The sequence below is a fragment of the Canis lupus genome, chromosome 13 (genome assembly GCF_011100685.1).
Source record: "Canis lupus familiaris isolate Mischka breed German Shepherd chromosome 13, alternate assembly UU_Cfam_GSD_1.0, whole genome shotgun sequence".
In the NCBI taxonomy this organism is placed as follows: domain Eukaryota; kingdom Metazoa; phylum Chordata; class Mammalia; order Carnivora; family Canidae; genus Canis; species Canis lupus.
In genome coordinates, this window is record NC_049234.1 from 63665447 (window position 1) to 63683272 (window position 17826).

The 17826-nt window shown below is 36.0% G+C and overlaps 2 long non-coding RNA genes across 3 annotated transcripts in view; both read right to left on the bottom strand.

The window, feature by feature from the left end:
* Positions 1-4330, bottom strand: part of LOC119874471 — a 47190-nt gene extending 42860 nt beyond the window's left edge. Inside the window, exon 1 of one of the 2 annotated variants that reach the window (XR_005369092.1) lies at positions 3578-4330. This is a non-coding gene — a long non-coding RNA (uncharacterized LOC119874471). The remainder of the gene's footprint in view (positions 1-3577) is intronic. The other variant, XR_005369091.1, reaches the window with a different exon arrangement.
* A 2596-nt stretch (positions 4331-6926) lies between these two features.
* On the bottom strand, positions 6927-11563 carry LOC119863944. The gene is made up of 3 exons (XR_005369098.1): positions 11417-11563; positions 8650-8812; positions 6927-7944 (listed from the first exon to the last, which is right to left on the bottom strand). It is a non-coding gene; the product is annotated as an uncharacterized LOC119863944 (long non-coding RNA).
* Positions 11564-17826: the final 6263 nt, after the last annotated feature.

Consider the following 17826-nt stretch of genomic DNA (forward strand, 5'->3'; position numbering starts at 1 on the left):
TTATATTTGAACTAAATTACATTTGAAAATAGTATTTTATATAACTAAAAGCTTAAAGCATTTTACTTGTTCTCACAATTCTGTGTGATATGAAGTGGCATGTTTTTACCCCACTGTAGAAATTTAAGACACTAAACACAGTGGTTCCTTTTCAGCACCCCCCACCCCCTCCGGGGTACTCCACTGCTATGGTCTTAGGTTCTCCCTAAGAGCAGTCACTCAGATACAGATTCAAGTGCAAATAGTTTATTTTGAAAGTGATCCCTATAAACCTGGGAGGGATGGGGCCATAGTAGTGAAGGAAAGAGACAGCACTCAAAAAAGTGTTAGTTATCAAACAAGTTATTGCTATGGATTGATTGGAGCTTTACTGGAACCACATAAAATACGTGCATGAGGGTTACCCTGCCTGAGGGGTGAGGGAGCCAGGACATGTAGACTACTCTAGTGTGTCATTAGTTAAAGGCTGCTTTCAGGGGCATTCATTTCCCATTATTTCCAGTCCATGGCTCTGCTGGTTCAGTGGACTTCAATGGCCAGAGAGAGCCCCTGAAGACTAAGTGTAGTGAGGGGCTGCAGTAGTGAAGATAAGACAACAATGGTTCTGTTTTTATAGAGTTCTGATTTTATTTATTTGAAATTTCATTAGCATGTTCACTAAGAAATTTTGGGAAAGCATGGAGGAATTATCCTTTACTTTTTATATCATTCATTCTTCTCATCCCTAAAAGCAATTAAAAACAAACAATGGGGCAGCCCAGGTGGCCCAGAGGTTTAGCACTTCCTTCAGCCTGGGGTGTGATCCTGGAGACCCAGGATCAGGTCCCACATCGGGCTTCCTGCATGGAGCCTGCTTCTCCCTCTGCCTGTGTCTCTGCCTCTCCCTTTCTCTCTGTGTCTGTCATGAATAAATAAATAAAATCTTAAAAAAAAAAAACTGGATTAAAGGAACTATTTTGCAGTGTGGTTTGGGTTTTTTTTTTTTTTGGAGAAATTAATACTCTTAGGTTTCCTGTTTTACTCTACATTTTCAGTTATCAAAAAAGCAAAACTCCCATTGCTATTCTTTTCTATCACTGAAAAGTCTCCTTGAAGAGGCAAAGACGTGAAAGAAACCTTTCAAGTAACAGGGGGAAAAAAAAGCTTATGGCAATTCCATCAGGTAATTGACCTGACTTCTGAATCTTTCTTATAAGTTGCATGAAAAATGAAGAATTTTCATTGAGAAAAATCAACCCTCCTTCTCAAAACTATCTGGAAACTTCTGCATCCACTTTTACTGCAGAGGCCAGGCAGAGGTCTCTTCCTGAATAAGCTTCATGCTAAAATAATGAGATTTTTGATATGAACTATTTATCAGGTTTTAGATATTCCTTTGCCATGGTCCTTTGGGGTTCCCTGGTGAACTGAAATGATCCCAGCAGGATTTCTTAACAATTTTCCAGAGGTCACAGGCACCTCACTTATACTGCCGAAGCCCATTGGACCCAGTAGTCATGGTGAAAGGAATTCCCAGGTTATGTGGAGTCAGATTGCTAGGGGTCAGCCAACACGTACCTGAAGTTGCTTCAATCATACTAGTTCCAATTCAAATTTAATTATTTCAGAGACTTTCTCCTGCTTCTCTAATTATTTTAAATTTGCAGAATGGAGGTTAGCTAGCTCTCCAGACTATGTTTTGGAATTTACTTATCAAATAAACGAAACGTTTGCTCTAGAATTCAGAAGTAAGGGGGCTTGACAGCTAAAACTAAGCAGACATCTGCAGCATGTTATGTTTCATGAGGACAGAGATTTTTTTTCTTGCTGTTTTGTTTACCATGAATACCCAGTACCTAGACATACTACATTTGCAGAAGCAAAATAATGAAGTGTTTTTAAAAGCATTTACATGAATTTTTTATAGTGTGAAATATTCTGAATTTTTCTTAATTCTTCAATAAATTTGGGATGGAAAGGAGTAGAAGGTATCCCCATGCACTGGCATTGAGGCGCTACAGTAATAATACTTGGCATGATGGAAGCAGTAAAAATTTTAAGAGGACAGGGACTGATTTCATCAAAGAGTACAATCTGTTAGAGATCCTTTAAAATCTATCGTGATGATCTTGAGGACTGTGGAAAATGTCTTAATTTTAAGAAAGAGCTTGCTGCAAATAAAGACCTAATCTTTGGCCAGCCCTTGACATCAATTTCCTTTTTAAAAAAAGTGATTCTCACTATTTTGAATGCCTTTCTATATAAAGACTAATGTTTGTAGTTTTTAAAATCAACATGGAACCTCCATGTGGCATTTTTTTCTTCTATTTGATTTTGCAGAATCCTCTGTGACATCATTTCACTATTTATAGGAGGTAAGCTATGATCTCATGAATAAAAAATCACCTTCAGAAAAAATTAATAGAAACATGATTATTTCACACAGATATCATATATATTAATTATGTATAAAATTATATATAATTAATATTAATATATTATTATATATAATTATTATAATTATTGTTATATATAATTATATATATAATTAATGTTAATGAAAGAAAAAGAGCAGGTGCAGAAACCACAGGCCAAAAACACAGCATTATTTGTTATAGAGTAGCATCTCAGGAGGGTCTCATCATGGTGTCTTCAAAGCAAGCAGAAGATGTCTGAGCCTTTGTTAACAGTAAAAATATATGGGTTCAATATCTGGTTCAGTATTAACAATTTTTATCAACTGTGATTCCCCATGGAACATAAAGTATATATGGATACAGATATACATAGACATAGGTCTATAAAATTCAACTAATATTCAGACATATAAATATATTTCTTATAGAACATGATCTGATTTTAAGCAACCAGATGTCTACATCAATTCAAATACTATACTTTCCTTAGAGGTATAGAAAGAGCGAATAAAAAATTCAAAATCTAATTCAAATCAGGGCTGGTTGACTTATGCATTGAGTACAGTAGACACATTGCCTAGCACTCACAATAATTTGAGTGACTCATGAAAATGTTTCAATTTCTTTTAAAGTCAAAATTTTAAAAAAGAAGCTTTCTAGTTACTTACTTTTTTTCACAAAAGAGAAAGATGAAACTCTGGGGGGCTCACAAAAATCTACTAAATTTTGCCTGAAATAGCAAAAAAAGTTTGAAGTATTTATTTATTTACTTTTTTTTAAGATTTTATTTATTTCTTCATGAGACACACACACACACACACACACACACACAGAGGCAGAGAAAGAAGCAAGCTCCATGCAGGGAACCTGATGTAGGACTCGATCCCGGGACCCCAGGATCAGGCCCTGGGCAGACAGCAGGCGCCAAACCGCTGAGCCACCCAGAGATCCCCCAAAGTTGAAGTGTTTAAAGCTATATCAAAAGTAATTTTTAATTTTGATATGATTATGATGGGAAAGCTCCATAAAGGTAGAAGTGTCTAGGGCCCATGAATATCCTTTGGCAGCCCTGTCAACATTAAACAAATGTAAACAGAGATTTTTTTTTGTTTGAATAAAAATAACGTTTGTTATCAAAGCATTAGATTTTTTTTAAACTATTGATCACAGGGTGTGCCTACCTTCCCGCGGTGCATCAGAAAGCAAGAAACTGCCAAGAGAGCAACAGAGCAATCAATAGTCAGCTTGGAAGTTGTGTTTATACTGGAGCCTTCCCTCCAAATCCCTGCAGCCCCAGGACACAGGTATGCTTAGCTGTCTCTGAGGACTTGTGCTGGCTGAAGTGGCTTTTTTATATTATTGCAAAGCTAAACGTGTGTGGGCCCTCATCTTTGCACTATGTTCCTGGAAACTACACAAAATCCAGTATGTCCCCGTGCCCTTTGAAACTAACCCCGAGAGAAACAAACAGTCCTAGATCTCTTAACAAATTGTCAGCGTGCTTAAATATTAACCTGATTTAGTATAAAAACGATTTTGTTTAATGTGCCTGTCTTACTCTGTTTGGGCTGTTATGACAAAATCATCAGATACTGGGTGGCTCAAACAACAAAAACTTATTTCTCAGAGTTCTGGAGGCTGAGAAGTCCAAGATTAAGGTGCCAGTAGATCCTGTGTCTGATGAGAAACCCCTTCCTGGTTATAGATGACCTTCTTTTTGCTGTGTCCTCACAGGACAGATGGTGCAAGAGGGCTCTGTGGGATCTCTTTTATAGGAGCACTTATAAAAAAAAAGATCTCATTCATTAGAGCTCCATCCTCATGACCTAATCACTTCCCAAAGACCCCACCTCCAACTACGGATTAGGCTCAACATATGAACAAGAGGGGCACAAGCATTCAGGTCTACAATACACATCTCTCAACTTGATTATCTGTATTTATATACTTAATTTTTATAATATTTTATTTTGAAATGACTTTAAAGTTATTTAAGCTTATTAAAGTTATTTAAGAGAATTAAATTATTCTATTCTATTTAATTTAATAAATTAAATTAAAGTTATTTAAGAGAATTAAAGTTATTTAATCTTTAATAAGAGAAGTGGCAGGAAGAATATAAGGAATTCTAGAAAATTCTTCACCCAATTTCCCAGGATTTCCTAAAAACAAGATAATTTTCTTATATAACCAGAGTTACAACAATAAAAAATAAATTAATGGCGATTCAATACCATTGTTTAATCTACAGACTTTATTCAATTTATGACCATTGTCCCAATGGTATTCTTCACATGGATGGATAGCTGGATAGCTGGATAGATGGACAGAGAGATATGCAGACATGAAGAAACTACATCAGGATTCAAATTTTAGCTCACATATTGCATTTAGTCGTCATATTTAATATCTAATCTCCTTTATTCTGAAACAGAGTTTCCTCAGTTTGGATTTGTCTAGTGTTTCTTCGTGATTAGACTCATTATGTGCAGCAATATTTCGGTGTGATGTTGCATTACTTCTCGGTGCATCTTCTAATAAGATCTGTATTTCCATGTGCACAAGTAATAGTTAAAAGGATTTTGCACCCTAGCAAAGAGGACATTAAAGTATCAATTTATACTTTAGGAAAAAAAAATAGTTGCTGAATGAAACTCCCTTAATCTGTTCCTGCTGCGTTCTGTTGGTTTGATAAGAAGGTCGGCTTCTGGGTGTGATGAGCGCTGTCCAAGGGCCCTTGCAGTAGTTGTAATTAATAAATACTTTATTTTGATAATACCTTTCCTGTCTCCGGAGCCTCACACAATAGCTAGCAGCTGCTCACAGAAGGTGTGTGCGTGTGTGTGTGCAAGTGTGTTCAGGGGAAGAGGGATGAAGTTGATATTAAACTGCTCACTAATGAACCAAAGCCATTGCTTTAAGTATTGTTTTTCATGTCTTTAAGTTTTGTCTTTTTTCTGAATTTAATCATTTCTGTATTAATTTCATGACGTCACTTAATAAAATCAGGGTTGTTGATTATTTAGTAAGTGCTTTTTCAGCTTTTTCATCATGTTATATGCCAGACGTTGTGGTACTTGCTGTGAATACAAAAGGAATAAGATCTAATTTCTTTCTCTGTAGACCTTGCAATGCAGTAAGACCAGACGGCCGAGTCAAATGCAGGGCAGAGTGTTGTAATAGGGGAAGTACAGAGGCCCTGAGAGCACATGGAGCGGATCTTCCGACCATCTGGAGGGAACTGATTTATGAACTGAGCCCTCGGTGTGAGTGTGGAGTTGTCAAGGCAGACGCAGCCTCTAGAACAGGAGACGGGCACTGCTAGGGGGGAGGGAGGGCTTCCATCCGTGGCTCTCCCCCTACAGACCCTGGCCTACTCACAGGCAGCTCTCACAAAAAATTGCAGGCCACTTACTGGCTCTTCTTAGAAAGAAACCACCCCCCAAATGTGAAGCTTTGAACACTCAGTGACGATGCTGATCCTCTGGCAAATATAGTGTGTTGCCCATTTCTTTTTTATCATCACTGTCACTAGTGTTATTAATATAATTATGGGTATGATGGTTCATTTTCTAAAAGCTCGGAAAAGAATAAGCAGCTGCCAACACAGCTAATGAATGGATATTTTTACCACAGTGTTTTGTTCTAACACATTCAAATTCTCAACAAACGTGAACGACCAAGGCATCGAGTGCTCTGAGTCAGAGAAGCGCTCAACAGGGACCGCAGAGCTGGGTGACCAGTCACAGCTCTGACCTCAGCACGACAGCTTCTACCCAAGAAATCAGTCTCAAAGGCTGCTATTCTCAACTCACAGCCCTCTGGCCTCCTCAGCACTCACTGCTAAGCCAATAGTCAGGAGAACACAACTTTATTACTCTCCTACCCCAGCTCCCATCCCATGTTTGCTCCCCCACCTGCTCTACATCCAACCTGGGTACCATCGCCTATAACGCTCATCTGGTAGAAACTTCTAGAATAGGTTAAGTTAAAGAAGATCCTGTAGGAATAAAATGACTCTATGTCTCTTTATGGAACCATTCTTAATTCTCATACACCGTTGAGAACATCTTCACGGCTTTGAAATCTGTCTCTTTTCTCCCTTCCTTTTTTCCCTTCCTCCTGTCCTTTTCTTCTTAGCAGCTGGTATAGTTCTACATTACAAATAGGATTCCTTCTGAGTATAGTGGAGTATGAAAAAGAAAGTAAAAATTATCCCTCATCTCACTATCCAGAGGTGAAGGCTGTTAAGGTTCTGACAGATTTTATTCCAATCCTGTGTGCTGTGTGTACGTTATAATTTTATGTCCTGGGTATTTCCCCTCCTGTTGTGTTGTCAGTGTTTCTTAACATCCATCAGTACTTAGGGGAGCCTGGGTGGCTCAGTGGTTAAGCATCCAACTCTTGGTTTCAGCTCATATTATCTCAGGGTCCTGGGAAGGAGCCCCGCATCAGGCTCCCTACTCAGTGGGGAGTCTGCTTACCTTCCTCTCCCTCTGCCCCACCCTCCCCATCCCCCACCCCACTCGCTCAAGCACACTCTCATAAATAAATAAATAAATAAATAAATAAATAAATAAATAAATAATATCAGTGAGCACTTCTATTTAGTGATTGCCCTATCAGCATTTCTATTTCCACCTTCACTTGCATCTATGAAGTATTCCAACATATAACTTCGCCTCATTACCTGAATCACTGCAGAAATCTCCTTAGTGATTGAACCTCAAGCTTTCCCCTCGCACTCACTTTTGTTAAGTGAACTTTCTAAAATATGACCTTGGTCATGTCTTTTCCCAGCTTTAGTCTCCAGTGTCCACCCACTTGCTGTGGTCTTTGGGATACAGTTTACATTCTCACCCTGATGGAAGTATTTCTTTACTTGACCTCTTCCAGGCTCTCCAGATTCCTCTTCGGATCTGTCTCTTCTCCCAGCCTCAGCTTCAATCTTTTAAATTCTCATACCTCCGAGTCTTGGCTTACACTCTTTTCTTGGTTTAGGATACCTTTTCCATTTCTTTGCATGACAAAACCCTTAAAAAAAAATCAACCCAGATAGCACTACGGCTTGGAAAGTTCCTGAAAGTCCTTCAACCTCCACCTTACCAAATGGGTTAAGATCTCAAGGTATTCTCTTCTCTGACTGTAAGAGCTGACTGCACCATTTCCTAAGGGACTTCTTGGGTTTTTCCCCCTTAACAATGGGAGCTAGATTTGAATCCCAAGCACCTCACACAGAGTGAACACTCAAGACAATTCTTTTGAAAGAGGAAATCTTTCAAAGTTCTTCTGGCTCAGCAGCCAAGAGTTCCTGAGTCTGAGGCCAGTTTCCTTCTGTTGACCCCATTCCAATGTCATATGCCTGACGCATGACTCACAAATTCCTGGACAATGTCGTTTGTCCACACGGCTATGAAGCCTTGTCCACTTGTGGAATTTCCCAAGGATTTCAGAATCTCCCTTTAAAATCCCTTTCTCCAATATTTCTGTCACAGATGCCTCTAGAGATACAGAGTAATAGGGCATTGTTCCTCTGAGCATAAGTCACCTATTTAAAAAAAAAAAAACACATTAATTTTGCTTTAAGGAACTACAAAAAAGGAAACCAAATCAGGGTTTGTTTAAAAATATGATGAATTAAAATTTTAACATGCAAGTTTTCATGTAGTAGATGTGAAAGTGGTTTGAGTGGAGATCCAGAAAGATAGAAATCCATGTGAGTAGTTCCAAACACCACGGTATAACAGAATCTTCTTAAATTTGTCACTGTTACCAGTTACTAGGGGCACAGTTATTACCCTAAACATAAGGATAAACATTTGTACATCCTTTTTAAGGAGTGATATCACTCACATAGATGAGAACTTTATCACAACCATAGATGGATGTATCATGAAGCTACTTAACTTGAGCTCCAGGACCTGTCGTTAAGTCAGCTTTTTTTCAAGGCCTTGGCAGGGGCCCTAGCAAGACATATTTTTTAAAATTAACTGTTGTGTTTTAAACAAATTGATTAAGACTGCTTTTTTTCCCACTCCCACTTCCCTTCTTTACACTTCTTGTATTGGAGAATGTTGATGGAGTTGTGCTTTTGATAACTGGCTAAGCAGAAGTTGAGATGAGGAAATTAGTTCAGATTTAGTGATACATGTTTACTATTCATAATCATATTATAAAAGGTTCTGTTTTTACTGGGCATCCTGGCATGAGAATAGCTTCTAGGAATATTCCTCTGCTCACTGTGCTTACTCACCTGGATTCCTGATGTGGAGAATGGGTATGAAGGTACCCAACACCAAAATGATGCAAGTATGATGAAAGAAGGTTGAAATACACAGCGGCAGAGCTAGTCTGGGGAAAATTCTTCCAGTCATCAGAATGGAAAGTCGCACCAGAGGATTCGGTTCACATCAATCCTAGACAAAATAAACCCTCTCCCTCATTTCAGGAATATGTTAATAATGCAGAGTATATGGTCAGAAAAGTTTCATATCTTTTTTTCTATTTGACTGGAATCATGTGTTATAGAATCTATTAGAATTCTTGTACTTGTAAAGCATGCAACCGTAGTAGTATGACAAATAGTAAGTATATCTATACACGAAGTCACATGCTTCATGCATCCAACGATCTACAATGAAAACAAGCTTTGATCAACCATCCTAAGAGAAAGAAAAAGTTATATTTCTATCATTTGTATAAATGATTATCTTAAATACCCTTGTTATGTGAAAAAGATGTAAAAAGTATTATAACCACAAATGTAGGGTCAAAGTGTTTTAGAGATATTGCCAGCAGTTACATAATAAGCATTTTCTGTTTTACTGGATTTCCTCTTTGTGGTATTTTTCAGCTTTATAAATTTATAATTTGTTAGGATTACTTTTCTTATTTAAAGTAAATTTTTATTTTTACACTGTAATTTGTATTCTTTCTTTTAGAGCATCTCTATAATTGCCTTACAAAACCTGAATCTACCTAATTAATGATTTTTTTAAAAAACAGTTTCATGTGCATCTTGCCCTTTGCTGTATTCCATAGATTAGCCCTTGTCCCCTCACTTGGAGTTACATGGCATTACCCAGTACTCAACAGCAGCACACACAAAAGGTAGTTCTCCCTAGGGTTTGAACCACAGCCACTGCTTACTCGCCATATAAATAAATAAATAAATAAATAAATAAACAAACAAACTCGCCATATATTATATAATGCATATATATTTTTGGAAGACTTAGAGCTAAAGTTTTATCCTAAACTCAATCTTAAATCTATTAATGGAATTAGTCTTGTGGTCTTTCTTATGTTTAAAAGTAACCAGAATAACTAAAGAACATTTTTATACCAGATAAATATTTGAAGAAGAAAAGGTCCAGAGAATCTAACACATCACCTAGTGATCATAGTGATAACATTCTGCTATATATAACTAAGATTTACTGAGGGACTAGAATATAAATGCTCTCACAAAATAAAAAAAAAAAGATACATATGTGAGGTCATAAATATGTAACTAGATATGAGAAATCTTTTTCACAATGCATATATCAAATCATCACAATGTACACTTTAAAAATCTTACAATTTAACAAAAATTAAAAATAATAAAAATCTTACAATTTTGTTTACCAATCATATCTTAATAAAGGTGAAAATCCAAAAATGCCATTATATTCATAATCCAATAAGTTGCTTTAAAAAAAAGATTTAAAGAAAAGAAATGTCCTTCATATGTATTTAAATATGCTCAAAATATCGCCTCTGGGGAGGAAAAAAAATGGTTTTCTCTATCAGTCCAGTGAGAACAAACTCCTAAGTATCCTCTGTGCCTGCAAGTTCTCTAAATAGTGAAGCCCAAGAAAAATCAAGAATGAAAGAGAAAACCAACTAAAGGAGAAAAAAATGTCCAAGGGATCTGAGCAGAGGGCAGTTGGATAGCAGATAGAGGCTATGGGAAGAGGGAGGGAATCGAGGAGAGCACTTAAACAGAGTGGAGAAGGATTATATGTGGTAGGGTGTTTTTTGAAAGCAGCTTTCAAAACATAAAGCCAAGATTTGTAGCATTTGCTGATTTCCATGGTGCAAACACTTCCTGATGGCCAATTTTACGCTACCAAAAATTAACAGAGTTTTTGACAATTTAACACTCAGCCCTTGGAATGGCATGAGCTGATTTGAGCACAGCAGTGATTGTAAACGACACTGGGAAACACTCGCTGACTAAGAATGAGCTCCTATAGGACCCTTGGGAAGATTACAGAAGACTTAACTTCTTCCACGTTCTTCTTCTAATGAAACTATGACTATGTTTTACTCTAAGGCATCGATGTGCATATCCTGTGCCTCAAGAAGAGTGTTTTGAGTGAGAGCTTGAATAAAATGTTTTTTTGGTTTTACCCAAGTGCCAGGCACCTCTGTTCTCTGGTTTTATTTATTTTTTTAGTTTTTAAAGATTTTATTTATTTATTCATAAGAGGCAGAGAGAGAGGCAGAGACACAGGCAGAGGGAGAAGCAGGCTCCATGCAGGAAGCCTGACGTGGGACTTGATCCTGGGTTTCCAGGATCACACCCTGGGCTGAGGGTGGTGCTAAACCGCTGAGCCACCGGGGCTGCCCTGTTCTCTGGTTTTAATGACAACTGCCACTCCTTTGGTGAACTCTAACCATTCTGAGGTGGGAGGAAGAGTGAGAGAATGAAATGGAGTAGCAGGAAAAGCACTCTGTGTTCTCACCCTGCCCTTTGCCTCACACCCCACCTCCTTACTCCCAGCCCTACTTGTAAAGCCTTGGCCTTTCTGTGAAATAAACATTACTTGGCTCTGGCTTGGAGGAAAATTAGAAGAGCTAGGCTCTAAAATAAGCTAATATTATTCACGGTCTAGGACAAAAAAAAAAAAAAAAAAAACCACAGGAAACATTTGGCACAAAGAAATTGTCTTTGAGAAATTATTTTCCATGTTGTATTTGCATAAATTTGTCACGGGCCTGCCATTTCAATGGAAGAGGAAAAATGGCCTGACCTTGAGTTGGCTGGCATCCTGTTGCCCTTTGCAGCTGACCAAAGTTAGGCTACTTCACCTCTTACTTTATTTCTGTTCTTCTAGTGGACTCAAGACTGACAAATCTGAGGCTGCAGACTGAATCCTATGATTTCCCCCAATACTGTGTGGTCTAAGTAATGCATATTGCACAACAAAATTTCATTTTGCTGATTCTTGGTTTGTTGAGCCATGAGTCTGACAAGTTGTTCAAACCATGAAGTAGCATTTCCTGTAACAGTCAGAGAGAAGCTGTGGCCAAAGATCAAGCACCAATGATGCACTTGGCAAGACCATCTGACTCCACATTCTTGCTCTAAAATCTAAATTCTTCCCTACTTAATAGTGTCCCTATGCATTTCACACGAGGATCAGTCAACTACAACATATTCCAAGACAAGGTATCCTGTTCAGATTTCTGCCCTAACTGTGAAAGTCTTCCACCAGGAAATGACAATTATTGTCCTGCTATTAAAGCATGAGGAATTTGAAGCCTCTTGAGTAATAAGAAGTTGAGAAATGAATTTCCTGCTGTTGAAGTTACTACACCTTGAAGTACTTCAATAAACGGAAGTAACTAGTGGTTTTCACTTTCATAATGAAAAGAGATTTGCTTAAAACAAGCCCAACTCACAAGTTAGTAGAATCAATTAGATTCTTCGACCACTGAAAAAATAGGCCTGTCTCTCATTGCTCAAGTTTTCAAGGATAGCTTGAAGAACCACTGAAGACAAGATGGTGTATCTTTGCTTTTCCTTATAATGTTATATTATGTTATCAAAATTGATTATAGCTCAAATAGCATTTTATTATTCAGTCAAGACATTCTACTTGAAGAAAAACATGCACTTCATCCCTTAGCATGACTTTCCCCATCTGAGGTCTTAACCATTAAAATTTTTAATATACACTCCATTTCTCTTCCTTCCCAAGAACATTTGTTTTAAGTTATTAAGCACTATTGGATTCCAAGCACTAGAAAATGAACTCTATGTGTAACAAACTTAAAAAGAAAATATATAATTCTTGTTTCCAAAAAGCAATAAATCCTCTGAAGGATTATCAAAATAAGCACAAATTTAGATACATTATAAAAATACTTTTTTTTCCATAATTCATTTCACAGTTACGTGTTTTAGGATGCCTTTCCAAAACTCCTTCCCCAAAGGAGAGATAAGAGTGGGTAATATCATAGGGGGAGACAGAACATGAGAGACTCCTAACTCTGGGAAATGAACAAGAGGTAGTGGAAGGGGAGGTGGGCAAGGGAATGGGGTGACTGGGTGACGGGCACTCAGGGGAGCACTTGATGGGACGAGCACTGGGTGTTATACTATATGTTGGCAAATTGAACTCCAATTAAAAAAATACCAAAAAAAAAAAAAAAAAAACCCTCCTTCCCCAAATGCAGATGCACGCCTCCAATATCTATGCACTCAGGCCCATATAACAGTTGTGAGGGCCTGAGGGAGAGTTCAAAGAGTGACCCACATTTTTCTAAATGTTTAAATTTTTAAAAAATATTTATTTATTTATTTATTTATTTATTTATTTATTTATTTATAAATGAGAGAAACAGAGAGAGAGGGACAGAAACACAGGCAGAGGAGAAGCAGGCTCCTCGCGGGGAGCCTGATACAGGACTTGATCCCTGGACCCTGAGATCACACCCTGAGCCGAAGGCAGATGCTCAACCATGGAGCCATGCAGACATCCCTAAATGTTTAAAATTTTGTAAACAAGCTAACAAAAGGTTAAAAGAATAGTTCTACCCTTCCTACCTTGACAATTATATATTAATAACATTTTAGAAATATGTAAAACTATTGATTTTATATGATTAAAGTAAGCAAAAGATGGAAGATAACTGAATTTAATTACTCCACACATCTGGATATTTTGTTATTATGAAAGCCATATTTGGATGCACACAAAATACAGACCTACATACTTTATGATTAATGATTAATTAATGATTAATTTATAGTATAAAATCCATTTTTCCTGGCTACATTCAGTTTAGCAAAATTAATTCTTAAGTTTTCATAATTGAAATTTGTGTTCTATAGACAGTCATACAAAATTAGATATTATTTGAATTATTTATCTTTAGATAATTTTATTATTAACTTAAATGTGGAGGCTTCACTCTGATAAAGTAGTGATTTGAATTGTTAATAAGATTCCTGAAACATTACTTAGATTCAGAAATGAACCATGAATTTCACATCATGTTCATACATTATAATGGGTTGCCTATGATAAACTATCTAGACACTGAGAATAAGAAAACTTACAGTGGATGGATTCCTGACAGTTTTTTAACTGATCTCTGAATGAGAGGACAGGGAAATTATTGGTCATAAGGGTACGTGGCTCTCCTGACTTCATCCAAACTTCTTAAGTCAAGTCCCCTGTAAATATTCTGGGTTGTTTTTGTTGTTGTTGTTTTTCTTTTTGTTTCTTTAATACACTTCCAGCTCCTAATAGGAGTTCCAGGGCAGAAGAGACTAGAAGAAAGCCTGACACCTTTATTATTTATCCATGTCTCCAGTGCTTGAGACATTAAGCCTTGGAACTAAATTTTGTTAGTCAAGAGAATAGATATTTAGGGTTAAGGATCTTTAAAGTGTTAAAGGCCATTTGATACCCACACAGGTCTCTGATTCCTCCTGTGGCAGAGGTGCTCACATGTTCTTCAGTACCTTTACTTTTCCCTATGCTTGTAATAGGGAGATCTTCTCATGCTTTGGCAAAGGAGAGAGGGCCCTTATTCCTCCAAGTCTAAGGGCATGTAGAATTTACCTGTTATACTTTTTTTTTCTTTGTCTATTCTATCTTTTAGAATTTAAGCCCTGTAAGAATAAGGACAGTATTTTACTCCTCTTTCTATCTTTACTTCTTTGCATACATAATATCTGGCATATGTATTGTGTTATTATTGCCTGTTGACATCCCTATAGCTCTTGAGAAGGAAAGAATAGATGTTTTGATTTCTGAATCTCAGTGCATCACCCAGTCCTGGAAACATGGTTGCTCCTTAATAAATAAGTCAATTGATTAATGTGTGTATAACCTTAGAACTATATCCTTACTGTGGAGGGGGTGTGGGACAGTATAGTCCATGTCCCACATGGTGTATATTAGTTCAGCAAGCATCCAAATAAAGCAAAAAAAAAATATATATATATATATAGGAGAAGAAGGGCATTAGAATATAGAAGTGGATCCATTCCACCATTTTTGCTACCTCCAATTCCACTTTCTGTTTTATAGTCACTATTCTTGAATCTTTTATTCTTTTTCTCACCTTCTTTTTGAATTGATCAACCCTTCATCTCCACCTAGTTTCATACTAGCTACCACAGAGATGGAGAGTGGGAAGGGAAAGTGTTGTCACAGTGTTTATATACTGCCATGATCAACACTTTTGTTCCTTCTCTCAGTTCTCTCTTTCCAGGAAAGCAACAGGACTACAGAAGAATAGCTATAATCTGTACTTGGAAGACTAGTAAGTCCTGGTATTACCAACTTTAGTAACAATTGCTGTGCAAGAGAACAGAAAAAAGTAACTCAGTGCTGCATCTCAAATGACCATGCCAATATTTGTCCTGTTATAGAAAATAAGCCTAAGCCAAAGTCCAGAGGGACACTCCTAGATGTTTTGTTTTGCATAAATCCCTGCACTACAAAGAATTATGGTCAAGGAGCCACAATAATAAATGAGATTAAATGATTTTCGCCATGGTGGAATGAAGGTATAAGGTCAAATTTAATCAGTTTTAAAGAAAATAAATTTAAATGTTCCTGAACACCTGACTTTATAAAGCAAAATTCAGACTCACTGTCTAATATTTGAAGACTCAAAAAAATTACTTGAAGGACAGTAGAAAGTGATTTTTTTGTATAAGGACAGCTCAGAATTTAAAATGTAACCACTGACTTTGACTTTGTTTTAATTGTTATTATCATAAGCATACACCAGAGCAAATTGTCCCTTACCTCATAAAGATTTGCCTATTTTTCATATATTTTTATGATGGATATGCATGCAAAATACAGGAAAAATAGCTATACAAATGTGACAGAAAGAAATTTCACCCTAAATAAACATATTACTAAAGAAATTCTTCTGTAATCCAAAGATTATCAACTTGTTTCCAATGACAATTTATGTATAATTATAAAGTTCTATAATAAATAGAGACTATCAACATATTTATTATTTTATGGCATTAAAATTTGTTCTGAAGAATTCAAAGCACAACTTAGGCTCAGAGGTAGAATTCTCACAACGGTATTCCCTCAGTGCAAATTAATCCTTGCTTAAAGGATATTCTGAATCCATGCTAAGAAAGTTTAAAATCAAGCCTTGAAAGCATCAAACTGATCCTATGTAGTGTAATTGCATCCCAGAGCAAGTGCAAAAATATTTAAAGTAATATACAAATACATAATTTTAAAATCCATTCCCGACATAAAGTTCACAATATTTGACATCTGATCAAAAATTACTAAATAATCAGAGGAGCAAGAAACTATCACCATAGGAGAGGAGAAAGACATAGGAATGGCACAGATAATCAATTAGTAGACAAAGATGTTAAAACAGTTATTATTAATATAATACATGTTTCTTTTTTAAGATTTTATTTATTTATTCATGAGAGACACAGAAAGAGAGACAAAGACACAAGCAGAGGGAGAAGCAGGCTACCTGCAGGGAGCCCAATGTAGGACTCAATCCCAGGACCCAGGATCACACCATGAGCCAAAGGAAGACCCTCAACCAGGCATCCTTATAATTTATTTTTCAAGAAAAAAAAGATGAGCATAATGAGGACAGAAATGGAAAAAATAAAAAACAGCCAAAACAAACATTTAGAAATTAAAAATACAATAGCTGAAGTAAAAAAAAAAAAAAAAAAAAAAAAAAAAAAAAAAAAAAAAAACACTGGATGAATTACTAGCAGATTAACACTGCGGATGAAAAAAATCGTGAACTTGAAGACATAGCAATACCAATTACAAAGTGAATTACAGAAAAGAGACTTTTGAAAAACAAAGACATCATCAGTGAGCTGTGGGATAATGTCAAGCGGCCTAAAATACATAGACTTGGAGTCTCAGAAAATGGTGAGGAGTAAAGAGAGCCAGAAAAAAATATTCCAAATATGATAAAATTTCTATCAAGAAATCTAATAACCCCCAACTAGAAAAAAAAAACCAAGACACATTATAATCAAATTGTACAAAATAAAAAGTGACAAAGAGTAAATTTTAAAACAACCAGAGGAGAAAAAGATACACTATGAAGAGAAAAACAAAGGTAATATAACAGCAGACCTATCATCAGAAACCATGCAGCCCAGAAGACAATGAAATAACATCTTTACAATTCTGAAAGATAGTCATTAATCTCAAATTCTAAACTCAAAGAGACTTTTAAAAACGATGAAATAAAGATTTTTTTCAGACATATAAGAAAATGAAAAAAAGCTATCACCAGATCAGTAATGCTAAAAGAAGTCCTCCAAGTAGAAGTAAAGTAATGCCAGACAAAAACTTGGATTTGTGCAAAGAATGAACATCTAGAATAAGAAGTATGTACCTGAATATAAAATTTGTTATTTAAGTCTACTAATAGAAAATTGACTATTCAAGCAAAACAGCAACATATTGTAGAGTTATAACATATGAAGAAGTAAAATGTATGACAATATACATAAAGGCAAGGGGAGGGAAATGGAACTATACTATTGTAAGATTATTCACTATATGTGTGAGGTTATCATACTAAGATAGAGATTGATAAATCCTAGAGCAATAAAAAAAAAAGAGAGATAGCTAATAAGGCAAAATAGGAGGTAAAATGAAATAATATAGTAATATTGAATTAATCCAAAAGACAGCAAGCTCTAAAGGAAGTAAAAAGAAAAGAGAACAGTTGAGGTAAATAAGAAAGAATAGCCCAATGGTAAATATAAACTCAATCATATTGAGAATCATATTAAATGTAAATGGACTAAACACCCAAATTAAAGATCTAGATTATCAGACTATTTTAAAATGCAAAATCCAAAAATATGCTTTATAAAATGACTCACTTTAAATATGAAGAGTCAAATAGTTTAAAAGTAAAAGGATTGAAGATTTACAATATTAACAGTAATCAAATAAAACTGGATGGATAGACCTATAGATTTCAGAGCAAGAAATATTACTAGGAATAAAAGGAGTCAATTTGTAATGATCAAAGGTCAACTATTCAAGAGAATATAACAATCTTAAATGTATAATGACAGTTTAAAAATACATTTTTGTTAAAAGTCATAAAATCTTTTATTTTATTTATTTGTTTATTCATGAGAGACACAGAGGGAGGGGTAGAG